The sequence below is a fragment of the Hevea brasiliensis genome, chromosome 13 (assembly GCF_030052815.1).
Source record: "Hevea brasiliensis isolate MT/VB/25A 57/8 chromosome 13, ASM3005281v1, whole genome shotgun sequence".
NCBI classification, from domain to species: Eukaryota; Viridiplantae; Streptophyta; class Magnoliopsida; order Malpighiales; family Euphorbiaceae; genus Hevea; species Hevea brasiliensis.
This window is the reverse complement of record NC_079505.1, coordinates 68,679,398-68,700,750: the sequence shown is the minus strand read 5'-3', so window position 1 is coordinate 68,700,750 and position 21,353 is coordinate 68,679,398. Positions and strand designations below refer to the sequence as shown.

Genomic DNA, 21,353 nt, shown 5'->3' with positions numbered 1-21,353 from the left:
TAAAAGTAACAATCAATATATTAAAGTTGAAAGCATACACACAAGCTTACAAATAAATACTACTTCAAGTAAACTTTAAAATATATTATTTATCAATTAATTGTCATTATCTTCTGTTATTTGTATAAATCAGCTGACAAAAAATACTACTTAAAAAAAATTGATTAATTGATATATCATATGACAAAAGATATTAATTAATTGATATACAAATAAGGATATAGAGATAATAATTATTTAAAACTCACTTGAGTCGGTTATCCTTTCAATTTTTAAAATTAAGACTAAAAAAGGAAATTAAGACTAAAAAAATATATTAAATATTGATTCTGATTTTTTATCCGATAATATATATATATATATATAAACTAATCAAAATGTACCAATAATCTATTATTTATTAAATTTTAAATTTTACAATTTAATAAAATTTATTAATACTAGAAAATAAATTCATTTTTCATTTTTTGTGGATATTAAATATAATGCTTATTAAAATCTCCCTCTTTTTAATATCTAATTTTGGTAATTTAATTATTCTTTGTATAATTATATTTTTCATTATTTATATTTTTTCTCAAAATCAACTGTTTATCAAATCTCTCATTTATGTGCAAAGTATATATTATGCATCAAAAAATAGATATTCCTAGAAAAGATTTAGAGTTTGAAATCATTAAATATCTAGAAAGTGTAAAGATTATAGCTACCTCCCATTCACAATTTAAAAATAATATATTAATCAACTTATTTACTTATTAACACTTAAAATAAAATTACAGTAATAAAATTTTATAATATAATTATAAAAATATAAAATATGAAAAATATATAAATTTATATTATTAAAATAATAAATAATGTAATAAAAAGAAAGACTCAATTCTATTTCAAAGTACCAATTGCCGTAAACGATGGGGCTCGCACAGCCTCACAAATGTTTTTTCCAGCATCAGATGCTTAGCTTTACACCCTTAAATTACTTCCACATGTTCAAAGAAATGCTTTTCGATTCCCTTTCCCTACCACCTCTCTCCAACAATTGGGAGTTCTTTCTTCTTTCTTTATTATTACAAAAGAAAAGAAATCCTCTCCTACAAAAGAAGAGAAAAATCTTCTCCCGTATATCATGCTTCATACAATGACATGAGAATAATTAGCCCTATTTACCCATGCATGGAGCCAATTTATTACTCAAATAATTAAGACCACTTGGGTAACCATTTTTAAAATAACTTTTAGTGTTTTGATCATCTCTTTTTTATATTATTTAGTGACATAATATTTATATTAGTATTTAGAAGTTAAGAAAGTGATTCATGAAAATTATCCTTCTAACTGTTAGAGATTAAGAGAGCGTTTTGATTAAAATCAACAAAATAATACTACTATTTTTATATTTATAAATTAATTTAATAATTATTTTTACTTTAAATTACTATTTAAACAGTTAACCACTAACGATTAATATCTAACAGCTAATAGCTGCTAAAACAGCTAATATTATAAAAAAGGACTTACATTTTAGTATTCTTTTTCAAATGATTTTTAGAATAAAAAAAATCTAAGATTCGGTTTAGGATTACAGCATATTACACATTACTGATACAATCATTTTTAAGAAAAGTACTTTATTAAATATATCAATCAAAGAGTTTTTCAATTAATTAAAAAATAAATTTAATATATTTTAATTATAATAATATTAAAATAATAAATTTTTTTTCAAATTATTTTTAGAATAATAATTTTTTAAAAGATATTTTTAGTTCTGAAATTCAATGTGGGACCTCAATTGGATTGCTGTTGGGCTTCCTCAGTGCATTAGTTGGGCTTTCCAATTCTATATTTGAAGTCCAATTAACTCACCAAGTTACATTTTATATTGCAGACTAACTCTTTTCTAATTAAAAGGCCCACCAACTTCTACAAAAATGTCCATTTGTTCTTTTTATGGAATAAATATATAAATTTATGTTTAATATAAAAAAATATAATAAAATTTTAAAATTAAATTATTTTTTTTAATTAGAATTTATAAATTTTGGTTATTGAGATAAACATGATGTCTAATAGAGGGTAAAAAAGAATTTATATAACCAATCTTAATTAAATTAATTTTATGGTCAATATTAATTTATATGAAAAATTTAATGTATGATTTGAAATATATAATAAATTTTGTATAAAAATTATTGTGAAATTAGGGCTTGTTGGACCTAGAAAGAAAAAAAAGAAGAAGAAGCATGTGATGGGATAGGATGATAATTGAGATGGTACTGTAGTACAGGGCCCAGCCCTACAATCCAACGGCCCATAATTGGGTCTACAAAATAGGTTTGTTTGTTAGCTGTAGAGTAGGAGTAGGGTTGGGTTTTGGTAGAGTGACAGGCTGTTAAAATGACCCACAACGGATAAGGACAAGGTTGGCTTTCTTTTTCAACCCCGTCCCGTTGCCACGTGCCATTATTCTCATCTCATCGCATCACATGCTCCTATCCCTTTTCCTAATTTCTTCATTAGGATGGTCCCATCCTTTTCTTTTGCATTAATACATTTCATTTAACCCTTTGCTTCTGTCCTTCTTTCACTTATCGGAATTATTAATTAATTTTTTTCCAAAATTATACTTATATTTATATATCTTAAAATAAAACATTTTTAAATTAATAAAAATAATTAAATTCTTTCACTCTAAATATAAAAAATAAAAAAAAATATTAATTAAATTAAATTTTTATAAAATTTCACATTTTAAATAAGGAGGTTGCAATTTTTAAGAATTGTATTATTTTCAATAATTAAGGGTTAAGGTTTTTTTATAAAAAAAATTAATTATTATAGCATAAAAATATAATTTCATTATAATAAAAAGTATTTTTTTTTGCTTAATTTATAAGAATATTTTTTTAATATATAAAAAGTTGACAATGTTAATCTCTGCAAAAACTTGCTTTGAATAGGAATTTTCTTTTATTTTAAGCAAATAGAAAAAAAAAAAAAAGGCCACGTGGCAGCCATCCAAAATTAGGAAGAAACAAAATTGGCTGTCAATTTCCACATTCGCATGGCAATAGGGCTAAGCCTGGCATCAACAAAGTTTTATTTATTTATTTTATTTGGGGAGGGATTAAAATAAAATAGTACAGTTGAGGCGTACGCGCGATGGCTGATGGGAGAGATGGTCAGAGGATAGGCAGAAGTGGCTCGTGCAACTTGACTTGTCACCAATCACCAAAATGGCATAAATGAAATTTTCAGTCACTCAAGTGTGGGTCCCTTCTTCTTTTTTTTTTTTTTTTTCTCACTCTAATTATCACATAACATCTTCTCTCTTTTCTTTTGTTCCTTTTCCCTTCGCACGCTCGCCCGCATCTTCTCTCCCTTTTTCTTTTAACACGCATTCTTGTATTAAAACGCTCACAAAGAGTAAAAGATGCATATAATCTAGTAGAGCTTAGCAGAACTCAGTTTAAATTAAAAAATTGAATTAAATTAAATTAATTTAATTTAATCGATTCAATTTTAAAATTTAATCAGTTTGATTTGATTTTAACTTATAAAAATTTCAGTTATTTTAATTCGGTTTAGTTTTAAAGAGAAAAAATTAGTTAAATCGAATCAAATTAAATAATAATTTATATAGTCAAATCGAATCGAATTGATTTTTGAATTAATTTATTTTTATGAAAAATTTATGAATTATATTTAATTTTATATATATTAATTGTTTAATTTCATTGATTAATGGTTATTAGGTTCAAACCAAAGTTAAAATTAGACCAAACAACTTAAAAATCAAATCTAAATTAAAAAAATCAATAAAAAATCAAACTGATCAGTTTAAACCGAACTGAACCGAAATAAAGTGGTTCGGTTCGATTTGATTTTTCACCAATTTTGGTTCTATTCGATTTCTAAAATTGACGGTTTGATTTTTATAATTTAATTCTGTTCGGTTCGGTTTGAATCGATTGCTCACCCCTACAATCACGATCTAGTTAATGAGGAGCAAAAAGAAGTCCACATTGGGAGGCAAGTAACAAGCCTAATAAACCATCGGAATGACCGTAGAAGTAAATCCCGGAAATATGAACCATCCAAAGCAAAAAGAATTCTTTTATCATGCAGAGTAGACCTTTAAACCTATATGCCAAAAAAAGAACTTAGGAGAGCAAACTAGGGCTAAATTCGATCTACCGTTCCCGCCTATGAAAATCTTCTCCAACACCTCCCTCACCAAGCTCAAATCAAGGTTTCTTGCCCAAACAACCAAAAGCTAAAACTATATAAATCATATCTGGAAAGGGGAGGGGACCCAAATCCAAAATTGGAAGTGAACACCTTCCCCTGCCCTCATGCAGGGGAGGGCCATTAGACAGCAAACGAGCTCGGCGAGACATGAAAGAAAGGTGAAACAACAAACTCCTTACAAAAAAAATCAAGAGAAATCAGACAACAAAAGTCTTTTCAATCAAAGATGCCTAATTTCTCTCCCCTCTTATATATTCTATTTTTTTTTCAATAATTTTTTTTTTTATATTTTATTTTCTTTATATAAGATTTGATAGTCCAAATCAATATTTATACATTGCTATTGGTCCAATCATGAAATTTTCAAATCTTAATCTCTACTCTACAAAATAAATATTAAGAAGATATATATATATATATATATATATATATATATATATATATATATATATATATATATATATATATATCATTGTGTAATCTGTTTTTTTCTTTAAGTTAGTAGAAGGAATCATTGAAAATTTACCATAGGAGTTACATATCACCTACCTATAAAAAACTTCAACAACAGTCACTAAAATTTGAATTCATGATGGGTTTCATGGCTATAGTTTGTTAATTGTTATTCAACCTATTACATTATTCAATAGTAATTTATATGTTAATTTTACTAAATTATTATTTAGAATAAATTCTTTCTATGTATAAAAAGTACATATGTCAATATTATGTAATAATTTCTCTCAAATTTTATATATAAAATAAGTTTGAATATTTTAGTCTTAGTGATTCAATGATTAAAATTACTGGATTTCTGTGTCTTTAAATTTAATTTCACCCTTAAATTTATTGATTTAAACTCAAAATCAACTTTTGAGCTAAATTGGGACAAATTTCATACTTTTTGGATCAATTAATCTCAATTGCTATTGTCATTAATAAAATATCATTTTTTGTATTTTTAATTATTAAAATATTTTTAATAATTAAATTTTTATATTTAAAATATAATTAAAAGAAACTTTTTCTTCAGTTCTATTTGACATTGTGGACACCAACACCTATTTAGAGTGTATTTAATATTATTATTTGATTTTACTGTTGAAAAAGCTTTGAAGGCAAAAGAAATTTACAGTAATTCTAATTCACTGCTTAGTTAGCACAAGGTGTACTTTTTTTTTTTTTAGAAATAAAGGGTTAATGGGTGAATTATATATCAAAAATAATTATTTTTTTTAATAATTTTTACTGTAAAAATAATATATTTTAAATAAATAAATAAATAACTTAAAATTTTTCTACTTGTTATATATTTAAATGTAAAAAAAATCAATTAAATTATCCATACCAGCAGATTTGAGAGGAGTTTCACATTTTGACGTCCGTCTATTTTGTAAAAAATATTTTTTATATAGAAAATATTTTTTTTAAAAAAATTTGATAAAAATATTTTTTATTATTTAATTGTAATGTTAAATTAATAGTTTATATTTATATTATGCATGTATAAGTGTTTTTATATTTTAGGCTTCGTTTGTTTCACAAAAAATAATTTATATGTAGAAAATATTTTCATGAAAAATATTTTTTAAAAAATATTTTTCATAAAAATATTTTCTATTGTTTGATTGTAATATTAAATTAATGATATATATTTATTTCATGTATATATATAAAAGTGTTCACATTTTAATAAAACTATCAAAATTTAGAAAATGGAAAATGACTCGCTCTTTTGAAAATAGAAGTCATTTTCCTAAAAAATGACTTAGTTTTCCCTTTGATCAAAAAAATATTTTTTGTTAATCAATTTTTCTGAGTATCTCAAATATTAGAAAATGTGAAAAATATTTTTCAAAAAAATATTTGTTGAAAAATATTTTTCGTGAAACAAACAGGTCTTAATAAGATTATTAAAATTTAAAAAATAGAAAATGACATTATCTATTAAAAAAGAAAGTCATTTTTCTTAAAAATAATTTAATTTTTTATTAACCCACATTTATGAGTACCCAAATACTAAAAAAATTAAAAATTATTTTTTAAAAAAATATTTTTCATAAAACAAACATTGTCTTAATTTCGGAAAATTACGTGATTACTTTGTTTTTAACAAAGTATACCTTATTTGGTAGATAATCACCGTTAAATAAATTAAAAAAAATTCACAAAAGTAATAAAATATAAACAAAATGAATAGAAAATAAAGTAATGAGAGAAGGCATCTAGCTACTACATTTTGCGTTTTTATAATTAAGTGTAGGGCTGCTAAATTACAATATTAACCAGATTTTTAGATTAATGAATTTTAACTTGGAATTAGAAACTGAAGTCTTGAATTTAAGTTTTAATAGGAGACGATTATAAACAAAAATTAAAAAAAAAAATATTTAGTACTCAACTCATTTTTTTTTTTTTTAGTAAATAGTAGGTATTTCATAGCACACTGAGTTAGACCTAATTCTGCTCACGTTGGGAAGGCCACTTATAATGGTAAAGTGCTCCCAGTGAGAATTTTCTCCATTTATAAGAATTATGTCATGACCCAATTTCTGGATTAGAGTGGCATTATAACTTAGGTCAGCAAAAGGACACTGAAGCCTGTAGTAAGTCTAACTATTTCTCATACATTCATAAAACCCAATACAGTAGCCTAATATCAAGAAAATAAACAAATAGAGTTTAGTCATAAATTAGACTATCAAACGGAGAGTATTAACTCACCCGACCTGTAACACATAATATCAAAAATCTGGGGAGCTCAGCTCACTCTCACATTCCTCAAAATAGATAAATCAACATTTGGGAGCTCAATTCCTTCCATCAATAATAATAGATATCACATACATCCATATAATCTTACATAATTAATTTTATAATTCCAGAAACTTAAGTTATTACAATCCCATATAGAAAAATACAACTACTAATACATGCGGAGATTTAGAATTTAGCAAAAAAGTAAAAAAAGGTAAATCTAAGTAGTACTGGATATACCTGCAGGAAAAGAAAGCAGGTTAATCTCGATAAATCTACCTCTCACATGAGGAAAAATAGTTGAATAGGGGTGGACATTCGACTCAGAGAGTAAGATGTTGATTTTAATTTCTAGAACTATCTAAATCTAATACATTTCTATATATGAAATGCAGCATATTCACATAGTTTCAAACAATATTCGCACAAAAGATAATTTGGAGTATGCAGAAGCCGTATGTCACATCAATATATATGTAGGTGCAGATCCCCTATATAGCTCTTTTAATCCAATACTGCCAGCGAGGTCAAATCAAGTCGGACTTTCGCTTAATAATCCAAGTATAGGAACCAACGAGATCAACTCAAAGCCATGCTCAACCTACGCAAAGCCTACAACACCAGAAGTTAGAATATAATTTTTATTTAATTAAAAAGACTCATTAAAGACCAGAAAAATCACTGATAATTTTATGAGACCTACTAAATTTTTAGTGTCAAAAAAATTCTAAATTGGTGTCATTATAAAGCTCTCGACGAGTAAGACGCGCTGGTGGTCTCGAAATTTCAATGGTATTTATGGTTTGGGAGAAATCTAGCATAGAAGTTAAAAATGACTAAAATTTTTCAGACTCACTTCGCACAAATTGCTATATGAAAATTAGTAAAATTGATGTTTATGAAAAACTTTCGAGGAGTAGAACAAAATAGGGATAAGACCCTATCTAATTGGTGGGCAGAATCGCTAGAAACAGAAAGAGAAAGTGAAAAATCGCGCGTGGAAGAGGGGGGTGATTTGGGCCGCGTTTCTGGCCAAAAAAAGTGACGGCGGCGATAGGGAAGGCGTGCCGGTGGTGCGCCGATGAAGGATCTAGGAGGGGGAGGTGGTGGCTGGCGGTGGGGAAGAGGGAGGAGAGAGAAAATGAAGAGAGAAGGGGGAAGAAATAAGGTGGGCAGGAGAAGAAGAGGAAAAAAGAAAAGGGCCAGTCCTATTTGATCAATCCGATCTGGTCCAGTTTGATTCAGTTAGTTTGATTCATGATTCTCGAAATTCGATTTTTGCTCTGTCCTGGGACCCAAAATAAGACTCATAAATTCTGAAAAAATTTATAGAAAATTGAAAAAAAAAATTTATGGAGTTCAAAAATATTTTTAAACTTGCCACGTGTTTTTTAAATTAATTTTTAAAAATCAATAAAAATTAATTATTTGGAAAATTAAAAGCCTGGTTTTAAAAACCTAGAAAATTCAAATTAAATAGCATAATATTTAATACATTAAAATATCAAAATTTACATATAAAATAATTATTTAAAAATTAGAAATATTATAAGTTAAACACTCTACTTTACTTGATAGATACAAAATTTTTCACCACTCATATTTGGGTTGATAACACAAATCTATTTCTATGGAAAGTATTTTACTAATAAATAAATGACTGCTATATGTCATATGTTTTTTACATTAACACAGCAAATAATTTTTCTTATAGAAAAGCAAAAGGTTACAGCTTTAATTAATAAAAAATATATACAAAGCTTGAAATTTTAAATCTTTTATTCATATATTAGATTTTAAGATAAAAATCTAACACGCTACAAAGGCAAGGATCTCGAGAATAAATAGGGTGTGTTATATTCAAATGTTATATTGAATTAATTTAATTTAATAAAAAATTCTATTCAAATTTAAATTAAAAAAAAATCCTATTTTTTCAATTCAATTTTGTTTTAGAAAATTTTGAAAAACAGAAACGAAATTAGCAAAAGCCTATTCCTCTAAATTGAGTAATTTTTATAGTTTGTTCTTGAACTTTAATCAATATTTCATTTTTATCCTTTAATTTTAATTTATTATTAAAAAATCTATGAATTTTAATTTTATTTCACAAAAACATTTCTCTAACCTGTAATAACAGATTTTTAAATTAAAAGATAATTTTATTATTTTTTTACCTAGAAACATACTATAACAGATTAGAGAAATTTTTAAAAAATAAAATTAAAATTTAGAATTTTTTTAGTAATAAATTAAAATTAAAAAATAAAAATAAAATATAAGATAAAATTTAAGGGTGGATTACAAAAGTTACCCTTCTCAGTTTCTCCTCTCGTTTTTTCAATTTCTTTTTCTTTTCTATTTACATTTTTTTCATGATCTATTTACATCTTTCACTCACTTATCAACCATAGACTTGAATGATGTATATTAAGAGGGATAGGACCTCATTCCTAAATATCAAAACTAGAACTAGCTATTGGTATTAAACAATGAGTGACGATGTTCACTGATCTGCGTACAAAAGATACTGAGTAATCATTAATACTTTTAGTAGTTGGAGTAGGGCAAACATCTCATCACAATTGATAAACAATTTTGTTTGAAAATAAATTGACTTGAAAACCAACACACTTGTGGATTGAATTGTTGATGTGTTCCCAATGGAAAGTATACTTACGTGTTTATAATGGCCCTGTTTTTTGTGTACCAAAGAAGGAATGCTACAACTCAATGAGCAAGTGCCAGTCTGAACAGTAAAATAAAAGAGACTTAGCATGGCAACGACAATTTCTTTTTATCATTTATCACAGCTCCGTCGTGATTTCTTCCTCATGCTTGTACTTTAAGTGCAAATTTAAGTAACTAGACATTTCTTTATTTCTCTCTCTTTCTTTTTCCTTTTAAATGCTCCCCTTTCATGCTGTTACTTATATTTTTTTTTAGTGGAAATTCAATGACCGGTAACAATTGACAGGCTACATAATGAGCAGTAATTATCTCTTTTTCTTATTATAAAAATAAATTATTTTAAAATAGATAGAAATAATAAGGAGAAAACCTTCAATTTACAATAAAAAAATTTATGTACTTAAAGTTGTGCCGCAAATTAATTTTTGAATGTTATGACCTCACATGAGAGTGAATTTAATAATTAATTAGATCAAATATTTGTTTCAAGATTTGTAATAAATCAATTAAAGAGTATATGATAAATGTAACACCCCAAATTTTAAATGTATTATTTTGAGAGTAATATTAATATTTTTATTTTATTTAAATTTTAGGAAATTATTTGAAATTTTTTGAATTTTCGAAATAGGGTTTGTTTTCCTAAAAATATAAAACTTTGATGATTTTTAAAAATTAATTTAAAGACCATGTGGTAAAACTAAAAATATATTTGAAGTCTACGAATTTTTTTGAGTTTTCTATAATTTTTTCGAAATTTTTGGGCCTTGTTTTCTATCCCAAGGCAGAGTAAAAATTTAAAATTTTGTATCTTGAATCGGACCGGTCGAATCAAACCGGACCAGATCGGACCGGCCCTTTTCTTTTTCTTCTTCCTTCTCCCTCGCGCGCCCGACCTCTCCTCCTTCCCCTCCCGTTTTCTCTCTCCTCCCTCACCCCCAGGCAGCGCCGCTGCCTCCCCAGCCTCCCAACCTCGCTGGCACGCTGCTCCGGTGCCTCTTCGTGGCCGGCCGTGGTCCCAGGTGGCCGGAAAACGCGCGCGAACGCCTCCTCTACGCACGCGCAATGCTTCACCTTCCCGGGTTTTGTGTCAAACACTATCTACACCTCGAGAGCTTTCCATAGACACCAAGAACACCAAAATCCATCGAGCGGTTTGTCCAATTTTTGTCCGGGAAGTTTTAGCCCATTTTGACTTTTGGGCTAGATTTCTCGCAAACCGTGAACCCCACGAGGAAACCGAGAGTACCAGAGCGCTCCACTCGTCGAGAGCTTCGCGGCAATATAAATTTCAAAATTTTCTGACATTGTTTTTTAGTGGGTCCCACAGAACTTCATAGTATTTTTCCGAATATTAAATGAGCTTAGAAAATTCCGTAAAAATTATATACTAACTCCCGTATTGTGGGCTTCGTGTAGGTACCTTCAATTTGTGGAAATTCGACAGTTTTCCGGGTTTGTGAATTTCCAGCTAGACAGACCGGCTACCGAAAAAGTCTTAGAATTGAATCGAGATTTTGGCTACCCCACCATTGTCAGATCCCTGAGCGCGTTCCCGAGATCAAAATTGGCATAGGTAAACCCGAACCTTGCTTTTTCGTAATTTTCTAGTGCTTAAATGGGATTAAAAATCCATAGGTAGCTCAGAAAATTATGATTCTTTTTGCATTAGCCTAGTAATATTGCTAAGGACCGCGGGGAAAAGTTTTAGAATTTTTAGAGTTTATTTGAGTAGTTTTTATAAAAAAGGTCAATTATAAGGACTAAACTGTAATTTTACATACTGTGATTGGTAACTGTTTGGATGGGCCCAGGAGGGACTGTGTGATATGATTGCGTTGTGGGTATATGGTTGGTGGATATAAAATTGTGTTTTAAACTCATTTACAGGTTGGGTAGGTCCTAGGTATAAGGGAGACTCTGCCGGATTTTCGGCACGACTTAGGACATCTTTGGTCTTTTTCTTAGTTTGTATTGAGTCAAATTTATTAAATGATTGTAATAAAATTGTCAGGTGAGCCGGGACAGCCTTCTTCCTTCGCCTAGCCATCACAGTGACTGCTGTCAAGTCTGTGAATAAAATATTAATTTTAATTGTAATTTCGATATTATTATATGTTCAAGTATGCCCATGCATCACTTATATGTATATATCTATGTAGTTAAACTCTAGGCACGTTTTATGTTGCATTCACAATTGTTAAAGTGCCATGGATGTTGTTGTCGTAATTTGGAGTAGTGTGTGTGCGTTGGCGTGCGTGTGATGTGGTGTTGGCTATGGATAGGATGAGTAGACACGGCTTGAGATCTTCGCTGGGACCCGGTCTTTCGGGATAGACATGGCTTGAGTTCTTCGCTGGGACCCCAATTTGGTTTATAAAGCGAAAGTCCGGCTTGAGTTCTTCGCTGGCACAGATTGGATTAAGAAGGCTAGGGGATCAGCTCCCATGTATGTATTATTTGACCTTATCTGGTGTGTGAGTGCTCCAAATTACCTTTTTGCTGTTATGATATGAAAATATTGCTGATGTTGCATTTCACTCTATAGGGTGCATTAGCTTTAGATAGTTATAGAAATTATGATTAAAATTGATATTTTACTCTCTGAGTCAAACTCTCACTCCTGTTTATTATTTTTCAGGCTACAGGAGGATTTTAGTTGTGGTTAACCTGCTTTTCTCCTTCGCAGGTTGTTTATTACTGTTTGTGTAATTCTATTAACTCCTGGAATTTCCGCATGTGTTAGAAATATTTATTTGATTTGGGTCTGTAATATAATTATCATGTTGGACCTGTAAACTTATTATTATATGCATATTTGATGGACTGGATGAGGGAGCTGAGCTCCCATTTATTTTTATGACATTTGAGTATGTGGAAGGTGAGCTGAGCTCCCCAGTTGATTATATATTGTGTTTACAGGTCGGGTGAGTCAAAAACTCTCCGTTGAAAGGTCCACTTTATGACCGGACTCTGTCCGGTTGAATTCTTGAAATTGGGCCCAAATGGGCCTTAGAGTTGGGTTAAGGAATAGTTAGGCTTACTATGGGCCCTCGGGGGCTTTAGGCTGGCTTAGGTCCTAGTGCCGGTCCGGCCCATAGGTTGGGTCATGACAATAAATACACTAATTTTAATATAAAATTTAATCTAATGTTATTAGACTATAATAACAATACTCATAATTTTTATTTAATATATTAAATTCTTCTTTTCAATTCAATCAAAAAACATATAATGTAACTTAGCCTGATTTGATCAAGTGGCTGAAAGCATATTACCTACTTAGTATGTACTAAATTTAACTATTCACTCCATCAATTTTCTTATTAAAAAAATATCATGCAGTAAAAAATTTAAAAAGAAATTATAAAAAGGAAATTAGATAAGTAGTCCTAAAATTAACAAAGAAATTAAAAGAAATATTTGCTATGCAAACTAATCCTTGGATTATAGGTATGAATAGCAACAAGTCGGGTTTTATGGATACCTTATTCAATTAAATCTTAATAGGAGGGATTTTAGTAGTATATAATTGGGTTTAGGATGGGTTCAGGTTTGAAATTTAATATCCGTGACGGGTTAAGATAGAGTTTAGATTTTACATATTAGGTATCCGTTATCCGAACCTATTTATATAAATATTTAATTAAATATAAGATATATTTTTTACAATAATATTTATAATTTTTTATATATTCCATTTAATATAAAAATAAAATTGAAATATTTTATAAAATTATTAAATTTTAAAATATAATTATTAATAAAAATTTTTTACTTAAATTTTTAATTAAAATATATAAAATTAAATGATTTTAGGTATTTTTCAAGTAATAATAATCGAGTTTGGGACATGATCAGATTTTGAGAATATTAATCGAGTTTAAATTCGGATAGAGTGATTTTTGCGAGCATCTTATCTATTGCCATCCCTAATTATAGGCAGTACTATGATTTGAGAAAATAATTAACTATTAGGAAAATTTACAATTTGATCTTTAAATTTTGTCTAATATTACACTTTAATTTTTAAATTTTGAAAAATTAATTATTTTATCCTTAAATTTTACATTTTATTATACTTTAATTTCTAGATTTTTTAAAATTAATTATTTAATCCATAAATTTTACACTTATTATACTTTAATCCTCATAATTCTAATATATAGAATAATTTAATCTTTCTATTAATGAATAAAATTATTATAAATATTAAAATTATATGGATTAAATTATTCGATATACAAAATTAAAGGGATCAAATATTTAATTATTAAAAATTAGAGACTAAAATATAAGATAATGTAAAATTTAAAAATTAAATAATTAAAATTTTAAAATTAAAATATAATATAAAATAAAATTTAAGAATTAAATTGTAAATTTTCCTATTCAAAAGAGGAAGAGGAAGCAGGAGATGGCATGAAACGCTCCGACGGTAAGGAGTAAAAGAGAAGTGAGATGAGCAAATACGACACCGTGACACAGACTGTCCTATAGACAGTTGCTCTGTTATGGCAACATATCGGACAGTGACAAGTGACTGATACCTTCCCTGTCCAATCTCTCCAACTCTATTTATATCACCGAGGTACTGATTCCAATGATCGTCGCGCCAAATTAATTTTTTTAATTTTATTTTATTAATGAAATTTAATGCTTACAATTAAATTTTAGAATTTACAAATATAATGTTAGGGTGTGCAATTAAATTTTCAGAAATTCTTGTAACGAAATTTATCATTAAAATTTTTTATTAAATAGAACTATTAAATTTTAATTTAGAAAGACAGATAATACTTTGATACATAATTTTTTTTTTGTTTTATTTAATTCTTTTATAAATTTTATTATAAATTTTATATAATATAAAAGAATATTAAAAAATTTATATAATTATTTTGATGAATTTTTTTATTAATTAAGAGGTTAATTTTATTAATTCTATAATTAATTCATTGTACAATCCTCTTCTGAGGAAAAATAAAAAGAAAAAAAAATCTAATAAGATAAGTCAGGCCCAAATTCAAAAAGATCGTTCTCATTACATAATTTTTAAATTAAAAATTTTTAATCAATGAATTTTAGTTTATTAATATTAATAATGTAAATTATTATTAAAATCTTAATTCTCTATATAAATTGAGTGAATTAAATAGATCTTATCTTAATGATTGCATATTTGCACTTATTACATGACGTATTAATATTAGATTAAGTTCTTAAAACTAAAAAGTTTTAATTTTGAATTTCAACTAAAATCAATTATAATAAAAACATTAATAATTCCTAATAAAAAAATTTAATGACATATAGGTTTCATTTATTTTATAAAAAATTATTTATATATATTAAAATACTTTTAATGAAAATTATTTTATAAGAAATATTTTTATTATTTAATTATAATTAAAATTAATAATATATATTTATCTAATACATATATAAAATATTTTTATATTAATTTTTTTTAAAATATTTTTAAAAAATATTAAATTTTTTTAATTAAAAATTATTTTTTATTAATTTTTTTAATATTTAAATTATAAAAATATATTTAAAAAATATTTTTTATGAAATAAATAAAGCAAAATTATCCTTGTAAAGACAGTGGGGTTGGGAAGAGTTAGGCCAGTGGGGTCAGAGTTGGGCTAGACGTTAAAAAGATGGCCCATGGTTATGGATGCAAAATGGGTACAAGATGTGACCTTGAGAAGAAAATTTCTGTCTACAAGTGAAAGCATTTAATATTATGTTTTTGCTTGACACCTTGTGGCCCCACGTGTGTCTTTCACTTCCAATGCATCCTTTTTTTTTTTTTTTTTTGGGTTTATTTTAACCTGACCTTTGATCGATTTAGATCGATTTCACACTGAAATCCACGGTTTAAGATTGAGGAGAGAACCGATTTGAAATCCAAGTGAGTGTAGGCAACTCTAAATTCTAATTGATCTAATTTTTAGCTAAATTTGATTTAAAAATATTTTCAATTCAAAATGAATAACTCATTAATCGGTAGAGATAATAATTTATTTTTGAATTCCATTCAATTTAATTGCATTTGATTAATTTTTTTGAACTCCGAACAGCAATGAATTTGAATTTTAATAATTTTTCCATGCAATTATATATTATTATTTTTATTAAAAAAATAATTTATTTTTATGTCTTTATGTATTTCAATATTATAATTTTTTTTAAAAAATATAGATATATTATTAAAATTATGTTTAAAATATATAATTCTAACTTATAATTTATTATTTAATAAATAAATTTATATTATATAATAATAAATTAAAATTAAAAAATAAAAAAATAATAAAAAAAAGTCCTCACAGAGGAACTTGCCAGTTCTGATTCTGATCCGAAATTCTTGTGGGTGACCGTGAGAGGAGCAATCCTAATCCCATTCTGAATCACCCCATTTTTCATTCCAATTAATTGAAATCGATTTAATTTCAAATTGAATTGATCATATTTCTTTTTAAAGGAAATTTTTATTTTCTTTTAAAATTGAAAAAACAAAGAATACATTTTATTAAATGAAAATATTATATAATATTTAATTACATTGAATTTAATAAAAATATTGTACATTATTTAATTTGACATACAGATAAAATTTTAAAAATAAAAATTAAGTTTAAATTTAATTTTATGATAGTTAAGCTGCCTATGTATCCATTTAGAGTTGTGAGTCTCAAAACTCATGTAATTCTTTTTAATATATAAAAACTTAGATATCTAATTTTTTTAATAAAAATAGAAAAAACTTAATATATTAAATTTAAATTAAACTCAGATAAGCAAACCTCCTCAATATACCTAATTTAAAACATAAAATATTAAGTTAAAAAATTTGAAAAAACATCAGACAAAAATTTAGATATTTAATTATTTCATTTATTTTCAAAACACTAGACTTGTGAAATTGTCATTGGTGGTCTTGATTTTATTGTTTTGTTGTCTATTTTGGCTTTGGTCCAAACATAGTAATGTGCGGATCAGATTGGTATTTGCCATTTTTTAATTTTATGTCCAAAAACTCAATATTAGATTGAGTTATGTAGCTTTTTTTCTCTGAAAGTATTATATCATAATGATGGATTAAGGGCTGAAATTAGGTCAAAAATTTCTTATAGGCCTGAACATCCTTTGATGAGTGTGCTGTGTAGGATAGCTATCATAGAGGAAGTAACTTGCTCAGCTCTAGTGATTTGGACTTGGAAACAAATTTGATTCATACGGTTATTTTCATCAATAAAAAAAATAGAATCACCGGTGTCATTAAATTAAAAAATAATAGAAAGTATAAATTAATTTAAAAAAATTTATTTGATTTTCAAAATATCTTTGTTTTAATTCCTATGTTTTTTTTCACATCAATCTCTATTAATAAACCTTGATAATATTCCAATTAAAAATCATATACATAATCTAATTTAATCCCAAAGTAAATAATAATAATAATAATAATAATAATAATAATAATAATAATAATAATAATAATAATAATAATAATAAAAGTATGGAATTTACTTAAAATAACTGAGCTATTTTGCTTTAGTAGCATCAGTAGTTTCCTTGAAGTCACTATCATTTTTATTTTCTTTTGAAGCATAGCAATATTTAAACAGAACTTTTATTATAAAAAAATAATAAAAAATAATTTAAAATTATTTTTATAATTTATTTAAATTTAAAAAAATTTAAAAATTAAATTTTAAGTTTTTCTTTTAAAAAAATTAATAAATATACATATAAAACTCTAGTTTTTATTTATATCAAGAATTATTCCAATTTTTCAGAAGTGAAATATTCGAGGTATTTTTGCCCAGTAGAAATAGTCACTCTCATATCATTTATAAAACATCGTGGATGTTTTTTTTTTTTTATTATTTTTTATTTTTTTGTCTGTTTTGGGACATTTAACATGAAAATAAAATAAAAAAAAAATCTTCCATGTAATCTTTTGATTGTTAAAAAAACAGCACTGAAATATTTATTTTCTTTAAAAGATACCATATTTTTTTTTTTCATCAGGAATAATATTTATAAAATCCTTCCAATAAAGATAACTTCAAAATTTAATCCCTCAGATTACAGATGGGTTCACTTGGAATTAGTTCCAAGTCACTAGTCCAATCAATTGTTGGTCATAATATCTTTATTATAAAATATATTTCTCTTTCAACTCCTATTTATTTTAAATAAGAAAAAAATAATTTTTTATACTTATTTTTTTATTTTTTTATTTGTAAAAATATTTAATTTTTTTTAATATCCTTCCAAATTGATAGATTTCCACACTTAATATATGTTTGACTTATAAAACAAAAAATTCATTTGAATTTTTACATCATTAATTTTATGAAATTAGTGATACTTAGCAAAATTCTACCACATTAGAATTTATATAATGAATTACAAATTAGTAGCATGCTACAAATTCCACTTGACTTTAATTTTAGTACAATTAATAAAAAAATTTAAAAATCAAATTTATATTTAATGCTTAGAATACCAAACATGATCATTTATTTATTTATAAATAAATTTTATTGAAATTTTCATATTCTTTTATTCAAATATTATTTTAAGAAATTTAAGTGAAAGTAGTTAGGAGTGAGGACTTAATATGGTTGTTTCCAGGAAGAGATATTACTTCATGGAAAATTTGAAGTAAATGTGAAGCAAATTGATAAAATTGTTATAATATAATAAATTTTAAAATTTTTGTATAGTATATATGGGACAAATTATCAGCTTTTGTTTTTTTAAGGGTTTTTCTATCAGCTTAGCAGATTAATTTGATAGATGGGTGTATTTGGAATGAATCTATTGATTCTGAGTTTTGTTATCACTGGTTTTTCCCCACTACTCCTCTCTGTTTTAATTTCTAATAAAATTTCATTTCATATTTTCATATATATATATATATATATATATATATATATATATCCCATTATCTAAAAAGAAAATTAGGTCAAAAAGAACTTAATTGTTTACATATAATTGGCAAACAATCTAGTCTTCCCATATAGTAAAATTCTAACAAATGATTTAATTCATATTATATATACAAGAAAGATTTGATCTTTATTAAAAAGAAAAAAAATACAAGAATAGAAAAAGAGCAAGCTAGCTACAGTAAAAAAAGAGCTAATATTATCCTTGTACAATGTAGTAACCAGTCTAAAAAGATCTCCAACATACATATATTGATATAAAGATTAAGATGTAGAACAAAGGAAGAACATTAGGATTGGGGGACCATAAGCAACCCATACCTTTACTTACCAATAAAATAAAAAGAAGATCTTCATCACATGCCACCATGTGATGGGGATGGGGTGATCTTGTAAATTTCTCACTCATTTTCTTTTAAATTAAAATAATTTTTTGTTACGTAATATATTTTTTTTCTCAAATTATTATTATTATTATTATTTTAATCCCTTTACCAATCTGAACTGTTTCTGTACTGCCTACTCACTGGTAAAGTATTCCTTTTGTGAGTAAAATGCGCTCTTGTGATTGAAGTGAACCCTACTCACCCCTTCTCTATAAAGCTGGTTGCAAGATTATATATTGTAGAGTGGTCCATGAGATTTTGTATGGGCATGCTCCTTCTCTATCTTTCCTCTCACTATATTTTCATTGCAGGAATAAAGAAGAAAGGAGGGGGAAAAAAGAGGAAGGGTTGTGAGTGAGATCTGAGAAGAATTTGAAGGTGGTGTCGTTGATTCTTGCAAGTCCTGGTCATGCTATTCCACAGCTTTCTTGAACTTTCTTGTACTGATTCTTTTGATCTCTATAGATTGAATAGGTAGCACCTTGGAAGCTCAAGAAAGCTGTGGGAAAACATGGCATTTCAGGATTTTTTTTTTCTTGTTTTATTATTATTATTGTTTTTTTTTTTTTTTTTGCTTTGGGCGCTATTTCTTGACCCTTTCCTGGAAAAGATTAAAGATCTCTCTTCATTACTTGATGAGAAGAACTGAAACTGCTTCAACCATCTGTCTTTCTGCATGAGTCAAGGTAATTCTCTAATTTCTTTTATAATTCAGACCCATTTTTGGATATACACTGTTTTTTTTTTCCCTCTCTTAACGCGCACATAGTTTTCACATATTTTGTGAGGTAATTATTGAGAATTCTATGAAGAAAAGCTGAATTATGATGTGGTTTCTCATCCTCCTCCTAGATTTTCTTTCCCATAAAATTTTGCATTTTCGGTTCTTGGGAGGGAAGAATTAAGGCTGATAAGCACATGTTTGTGTTGAAATATACGTTTGAGCCATGCATGGTAAAAGGAGAAACATTTCAGAAGTGAAATTGCAGTAAAAAAAAATTGAAGCAAATGATGAAGAAATGGTTCGATGATTGAATGAAAAATGTGAAGAAGAAGAAGAGCGAGCGAATGTGCAGAGAGAAGATTCCTAACCTTTCCTTTTTATCGTCAATGATGATAGTTCTTCCTGTTGGCCTTTTGGTTTAGCTTCTAATTTGATCTCCTACATTTCCGTGAAAAAGGTTAAACTTTGTCACTTTGTGACATCATTTTTTAACCACTCTCCTTCAACCTGACATCAGTTTTATTTTTATTTTTCTTTTTCTTTACCCCTTCTTTCTCTTTCTCTTTCTCTCTCTGTGATTCTGTGGTATAGTCCTTTTTTTTTTGGTGGGATCTCCACAGTTGTAGTTGAGGACACATACAATTCACAATAAGGCTGAGACATTATATCATAATTGACATTTCCTAGCTGTCTAACTGATTAACTGTCCAACCAGCATAATCATTCTTCTTTCTTTACCATCCCCTCTCCCCCACAACCACCAACCCACCCCCCACGCAACACAAACCCACCCCCCACCCCCCCCCCCCCCCCCCCTCTTTTCTCCTTTTGATCTTGCTCAAAATTAACTCTGCATGATTGCACTCTAATGAAAGATAATCTCTAATAATAATAGTGGAGCTAGGAGTAATGGTTGTCGAGGTTCAAAATTGCCTATAATTTCTTTCATAAATATTTCAAAAGTTTATCTATGACATCCATGGATTTAAAGTTTGTTTCAATTATATATAATGTGCGTGTGTAATGGCAATAACTTTCATGATTTCTTTAATTTCAAGATTTTATGAATAATTAACCGTACATCTCTTTCCTCTTAATTATTAGAGTAATTATGTTATTATCACTGTTTCCGAACTGTTTCAGAGCACATAATTTCATATTCATGATTTAAGTCTAAGCTATTTCATTAATTTTCAGTAGAGCTAATAATATACAGCTCCAACTTTTTTATTGCTATGATGCTTTTTTTTTTGGCAGACTATGATGAAATGGTTGTAAGCAATTAATGACATTAGGTAATTGCAGCCAAAGAAAATAAAACTTAGTTGCCTCACAAGCATTCCCATTGTGACAATATATATATATATATAGCAACTTTTGCAAATCTCATCGTTGGAGATCAATATGTGCTCTTTAAGCTTTGCCAGTTTAAAACTCCATGAAAATAATTGAATTACAATGTCCAAATGCTCCTTTCTTTTTTTTTTTTATATTTTTTTTGGTGCTGTTTGATAAAATTTGAAGTATAGAGAGGTGTTCTTTTGAAAGAAGATGAGTAAGCAGACCAGG

The 21,353-nt window shown here is 26.9% G+C and overlaps 1 long non-coding RNA gene across 1 annotated transcript; it reads left to right on the top strand.

Annotated features, from left to right (window-relative positions):
- Positions 1 to 19,062: 19,062 nt before the first annotated feature.
- LOC110671720 (uncharacterized) lies at positions 19,063 to 20,864 on the top strand. The gene is made up of 2 exons (XR_002498150.2): positions 19,063 to 19,746; positions 19,830 to 20,864. It is a non-coding gene; the product is annotated as an uncharacterized LOC110671720 (long non-coding RNA).
- The last annotated feature ends 489 nt before the right edge of the window (positions 20,865 to 21,353 follow it).